This window comes from Somniosus microcephalus, unplaced genomic scaffold (assembly GCF_052327205.1).
Source record: "Somniosus microcephalus isolate GS21.2 unplaced genomic scaffold, FLI_Smic_1.0 unresolved_chr4, whole genome shotgun sequence".
Taxonomy (NCBI): domain Eukaryota; kingdom Metazoa; phylum Chordata; class Chondrichthyes; order Squaliformes; family Somniosidae; genus Somniosus; species Somniosus microcephalus.
Window position 1 is genome coordinate 11,458,352 of NW_028225182.1, and position 6,390 is coordinate 11,464,741.

General features: G+C 45.2%; 1 non-coding gene across 1 annotated transcript; it reads left to right on the forward strand.

The window, feature by feature from the left end:
• Window positions 1-5,822: 5,822 nt before the first annotated feature.
• trnaa-ugc (transfer RNA alanine (anticodon UGC)) lies at window positions 5,823-5,895 on the forward strand. The gene has a single exon. It is a non-coding gene; the product is annotated as a tRNA-Ala (tRNA).
• The last annotated feature ends 495 nt before the right edge of the window (window positions 5,896-6,390 follow it).

Consider the following 6,390-nt stretch of genomic DNA (forward strand, 5'->3'; position numbering starts at 1 on the left):
CCTTCTCATTTTACACACTTTATTTTAGCAGTTTGCTCTGCAAACCATGAACCAGGTTCTCCTGAATTCCAAGGTGTGTAAGGAAATCTAGCTCACCTGTCAGTCACTGTCTCTGGCCCGCTTTCACCACCTGCTGCCGGTGGACTGCAGCAAATCCAGTTACACACGCCGAGCCCCCACAATCATCACATCACAGGGAAATAAACTGGGAAACTGCTCAAAATACACAACAGGTCGAGCAGCTTCTGAACAACAATTAAACTTGCGGCGTGTGGACAATATTCAGAACTGTGAACCAGGCCGTGTAAAAATAAAAACAGTGTCATAGAATCATAGATTCAACATTAACTTTCAAATGGGAAATGTAGTTGAAAAAGAAACACTTGCAGGGCTATGGGGAAAGAGCAGGGCAGTGGGACTAATTGAATAGTTCTTTCAAAGAGCCTGCACAGGCACGATGGGGCTTAATGGGTTCCTTCTGTGCTGTCTGATTCTACAAAAATGTTACTAAAGTTTGACTCTCACCTGGAAAACATGTTAGCATTCCCTTCAGTGTGCAACAAAAAGCAGTGGGTCGATTAAGAGAATTATTAAGTGTCTCACAGACTTGAATTATTTTATTAAACAGTTTTGTAAGAACCAATGGGTCGCGGCGATGAGAGCGCCGAATCCTAACCACTAGACCACCAGGGAACACTTGTACAAACTGCAATATCTCGCAGATCCTTGCTCGCTTACTACCAGCAGATCAAAACCGTATTTTAGTTTTGGTCACCTTACCTGTTGAAGGATATACTTGCCTTAGATGGGGTGTGAGAAGGTTCACTAGACTGATTCCTGCAATGAGAGGGCTGTCCTATGAGGAGCGATTGAGTAGATTGGGCCTATACTCCCTGGAGTTTAGATGAACGAGAGGTGATCTCAGTGAATCAGACAATCATACAGCTACTTATGCAACTGCCTTTTGAAAACCACGATTGAATCTGCCTCCAGCACCCTTTCAGGCAGTGCATTCCAGATCCTACGATCGATAACCGTAAACCAAGTCTGACAGTGGCACAGTAATTAGTGAGGATAGGAGCAGAAAATTGCAAAGGGACGTTGATTGAGTGGGAAAACTGGAGGCATCTGAATCAGAAGATTCGGGGGCGACCTGGAAATTCGAGAGTTTATTGATTTTGAAAGGAACATTTTTGACTTGTGCAGTTTCGGTTAGAGAAATGTTAGTGAAAGGAAACTATTCCAGAATCTGGAATTCAGCATTTCACCTTCTCGCTGAACAGTTCTTTCTGGATGTTTAGCTAAGCAGAGGTTTCCGTAGTGTAGCGGTTTATCATGTTCACCTCACAGGCGAAAAGTCTCCGGCTCGATCCTGGGGGGAAACATTATGTTCTAGAATTGGTGCGTGGTTCAAACTGAAAATAAACCTTTCCTGTTTCAATTTAATAAAAATGAACAATGGAAGAAATCATATTGTAATTATAAAGGAATAAAATAAAATATTTCATAGAGGCTGTACATTATCTGATCCCGGACCATTCTTCACAGACTCAAACTCAGCACAGATACCGACAGTGTCCCTCCCTCACTCCCGTTTCCTGCCCTGACGGTGCAGAAAGCCCCTCTCAAAGCTGCACAATCGACCGGTTTCAGAGGATTCGCGGGACAACTTTAAAGGATCCTGCAGCGTCGCCTCGGATAATAACCATAGATCGTTACCATATTTCACACACCGCATCAACCCCGTCCATTTCAGTCGAAGTCGTCTTAATTTCCACCAAGTAACCTCCCTAGCACTGAAAATTAACTTTTATAAGTGTGGAATCTCATTCCTTCAGATATAAATTGTTGTTGAAGATTTTTGATATTCTAAAAATGTTTTTACTTTTGTCTCTTTCTTTTCTCCCTCTTAATCCAACATTTATTTTCCTCTCTTTATTTCTCTTTCTGTGCCTGATTGGACATTGAATTCACTGTTCTCACTGACTCTTCCTGGTTCAGACTCTGCGCTGCTCATTAACGATTCTTCAATCAATTAATTATGGGGTATGGTGGCACAGTGATTATGTTACTCGATCAGTAATCCAGAGGAAAATTGTAATGGTGGGGAGAAAATTGTCCAGTGTTTGCTGGTGGAGAGGTTTGCCTTGAGGGGGCAGCGATGAATCGCCATTGCAGTGCTGGTCCCGCCACAAACTGTTCCTCAGCCGCAGACGTCATGATGATCTGGAGACCTGAGCTCACAATCCCACAACGGCAGATGGTGGAAGGATTAAAATCGGGGATGTGTAAGAACCCAGAATTGCAGGAGCGCAGAGATCACAGAGGGTGTAGGGCTGGAGAATGTTACAGAGATAGAGAGGGGTGAGTCCATGGAGGGATTTGAAAACAAGGAAGAGAATTTGAAAACTGAATTGTCGCCTGAAGGGAGCCAATGTAGGTGAGTGAGACCCGGGGTGATGGGTGAACGGGACATGGTGCGAGTTAGGATTCGGGCAGCAGAGGATTGGATGAGCTGAAGTTTATGGAGGGAGGATGATGGGAGGCCTTCCAGGAGTACATTAGAATCGTCAAGTCTGGAGGTGACAAAGGCAAGGATGAGGGTTTCAGCAGCAGATCAGCTGAGGCAGAGGCGGAGTCGGGCGATGTTACGGAGGTGGAAGTAGACCATCTTGGGCAGAAGCTCATCTCGGGGTCAAATACCAAGGTTGCAAGCTGTCTGGTTCAGTCTCAGTGGCCAGGGATTGGGATGAAGTCGGTGGCTCGGGAACGTAGTTTGTGTCGGGGACCAGCCCCGCAATGGCGATACATCACTGCCCTCTCAAGGCTACTTGCAAACCTCGTCCAGCAGTAATATTGGTAGAATTGGACAATTTTAACTCCACCATTCCATTTTGGCCCGGCCTTTTCTCATCCATATCTTCAACTTCGACACTTTCCCGCTGCTGAGCAGCCAATCACACAGTTGCTATCAAAGTTACTTTTACAACAGCTGGGACAAGAGGGAACCAGGTTCACACCGCGATTTGAACTCGGAATCGCTGGATTCAAAGCCCAGAGTGCTCACCATTACACCATGGAACCCTGATACACTGTTTAGAAGTCAATTCGCTTTTTTCCAACTCGCCTACCATTCACAGCTGCTGAGCATTTTCAGCAAATTCTGTTTATTTTTCAAACTTCCAGCATCCGCAGCATTTTGTCCTGTGTTAGAAAAACAAACGGGATCCTGGGCTTTACAGACAGAGGCATAGAGGGCAAAAGGAAGGAAGTTATACCAAACCTTTGGAGTATTGTGTGTAATTCGGGCACTGCGCTTTAGGACGGATGCGAGATTCAGTTCCGTGGAGTAGTGGAGAAGAAGAGGTTGTTCTCCTCAGAGCAGAGAAGATAAGGGGAGATTTTCTCGACGTGTTCAATGTCATGAAGAATTTTAATAAAGTAAACAAGGAGAACATTTTCCAGCGGCAGAAGTGTTGCTAACCAGAAAACACATATTAAAGTGATTGGATAAAGTATCAGTAATAAGGTTCTCTCGGGCTTTTGTTGGCCGATTTACTGGTAAAGCTGGGAATTGAGGGGAAACTGGTTCATGGTTTGTAACACAAGCAGTGCGCGGGGTCAGACCGGCCCGGCTAGCTCAGTCGGTAGAGCCTGAGACTCTTAATCTCAGGGGCGGTTTGTGTTTCAAATTATGGGGCTGGTTTCACAGGCGATCCCCAGCTCTGAATCCCCCGGCACCTGTCGGTCAATGACTCTTTCAAAAAATGCTATTCAACAACATTATCAGGAAATCTGAAGTGTTTATAAACACCGGAAGCTGACACACCAGGGAAGACCTCACAGTGTTGGACACAGAGTGAAATACACTGAAGTGATTATAAAAAGTTACTGAACACAACACGTGTGTAAAATCCCCCGTTGTTTTCTCGGCGCTGATGGGTTGTGAAGGGAGAGACGGGCCGAATTCCCACTGAGCCGCACTGACCCCGAGCCAAGGTGAAATTAAGGTCAGTTCAATCTTTAGCAGCGGGCGGCTGGAGAGAGACCAGATTCCGGAATCAAGGAGAGATTTTCTTATTTTGTTGAACCGCATTTACATGAAATACTCATTGACCGAGCTGGGAATCGCCATTAAAATCAGCCCAAAATTTAAAACGCAAACTCCCCAAGGTGGGGATGAAGTATCCGACACTCCACCGACTGGGCTAGCCTGACTGGTCTGTCGCAAGGACCCTGCCTGTGCTCCAGTTTCCTCTCAGTTCCCCGGTTTATCAGTAAATTCACCAGCAAAAGCCCGAGGGAACCTTATTACTGATTCATTGTCCAATTACTTGAATAGAAAGCGAGCGGAGGAGAAGGATTGAGAGCCTTCAGTGTGGGACAGAAGTGATGTTGTTTGACGGAGAAGCGACACAATCTCAATCAGTGCAGAGAGAGGTGAGTCAGCGGGTCACCTTCTCCCTTAACACATCCTTCTGACTCGCGGCTGACAAACTGAGCAGAGGTTTCGGGACTGTAGCAATTATCCCGCTCGCCTTACACCCGAAATGCCCCCGGTTCCGCTCCAGGGCGGGATGAATGATTTTGGATCTTGCTCCAGGTGAACCCCCAGGGGTCAGTTTCTTCCCCTGTGTAAAAGCGGCGACAATTGTCGGTCCCTGTTAAACTGAACAACGGCTGCACCAGATTCCCGGTGTGACAAACACTGAACAGTTTTAACCAACTCCTCACATACCGGCTGTAAAATGAGAACTGATGAAAATTCATCACAAACAAAAGACAAAACACTTATGAAAGTTTTGCCCTTCACTCGGTGACCATGTTAGGATTTCCTTCAGTCTGAAACAGAAAGTTGATTCATCAATTAGAAGAATTGTTCATCTTTTTACAGCGTTTATTGAGCTTTGTCAAATTCAGATAATAAAGTGTATTAATGCAAAAGTTAATCCCGGACCTGCGTTTGCAGATCGCAGTTCTCTTCTGTGATGTTCTTGGCCCAACCAATGGCAGAGTTTCCGTAGTGTCGTGGTTATCACGTTCGCATAACATGCGAAAATCCCCCCGTTTGAAACCGGGCGGAAACATTTTGAAAACGTTCCCCATTAAATTTAATTAATATATAAAAAAGGAACAACTGATCATGTGGTTAAATTTCAATAAAGATAAAAATCTCGAAGAACCCGTATATTTTCTCTGTACAATTCTGCACAGACTCACACTCAGCACAGATACCGACAGTGTCCCTCCCTCACTCCCGTTTCCTGCCCTGACGGTGCAGAAAGCCCCTCTCAAAGCTGCACATTCGGCTGGTTTCAGTGGATCCGCGGGAGATCTTTAAAGGATCCTGCAGCGTCGCCTTGGATAATAACCATAGATCGTCACCATATTTCACACACCGCAACAACCCCGGCCATTTCCGTCTCCTCTGACGTGAACATGACAACCGCTACACTACGAAAAACTCTGCGACACTGCTCGCAGAGAATAGAATCAATAGTGAACAAAATATCACACAGTGCTCATTTTCAGATACAATGCAGTCAACGTTTACATCAAGTGAAATAATGTTTTAGTGAAATGATGTGGAAGTATGTGTTTCTCCTATTTGTGCGTCTAATTAAATGTTGTGCTGTCTGACTCCCGTTCATGTCTGTTCTTCCTCTGTTGATAAAGAAAGGAGGGCATTCGTTGACCAGACTGCACTGCGGCTGGTTTTGTGAGCTCATCCTTTGTATTGAGTGATGCTGTTTAAGGTAAACCAATCAGCACAGAGGGAGTTCACTGGTCAGTTCCCCTGTGTGGAAGGGCTGTGTGCAGCGGTTCCCGTAGTGTAGTGGTTATCACGTTCACTTTGCACGCGAAAAGTACCCGGTTCGAGCCCGGGTGGGGACATTATGTTTAAACTTGCTGTAAATGAACAGCCAGCGCGTTTGTTCCGAATGACAAAAGAAAATTGCTGTAAATCTGAAATAGAAACGGAAAATGCTGGAAATTATCAGGCGGTCAGGCAGTATCTGTGGATAAAAATACAGAGCGAAACTTTCAGGTCACTTAGCCATCGTTAGAACTGGGAACGGGAGAGATGTATGGTGAGATTATTCTCCTGTCAGTAGGGTTAAGCGGCTTCTCTCTTATTCGTTAATTTTTCTTTATTTCACTTCACTAATCAGATACATTTGAGTGAGCGAAAACTGACCCACAGTGAGGCCCATTTCATCTTTTGTTCCCTTTTAATCCCTGGAATCTCTGATGCCCTGAAGTTCAGAAATGTAATTCATTAATCTGCAGGGTGGCCGTCAGTGAGAAAACTTTTCTGTCTGGATCCGGGAGAGGAGCGCGTTTAGGCTCAAGATTGCTGCTACTGTCGATAGATTTTTGTGGATAAGG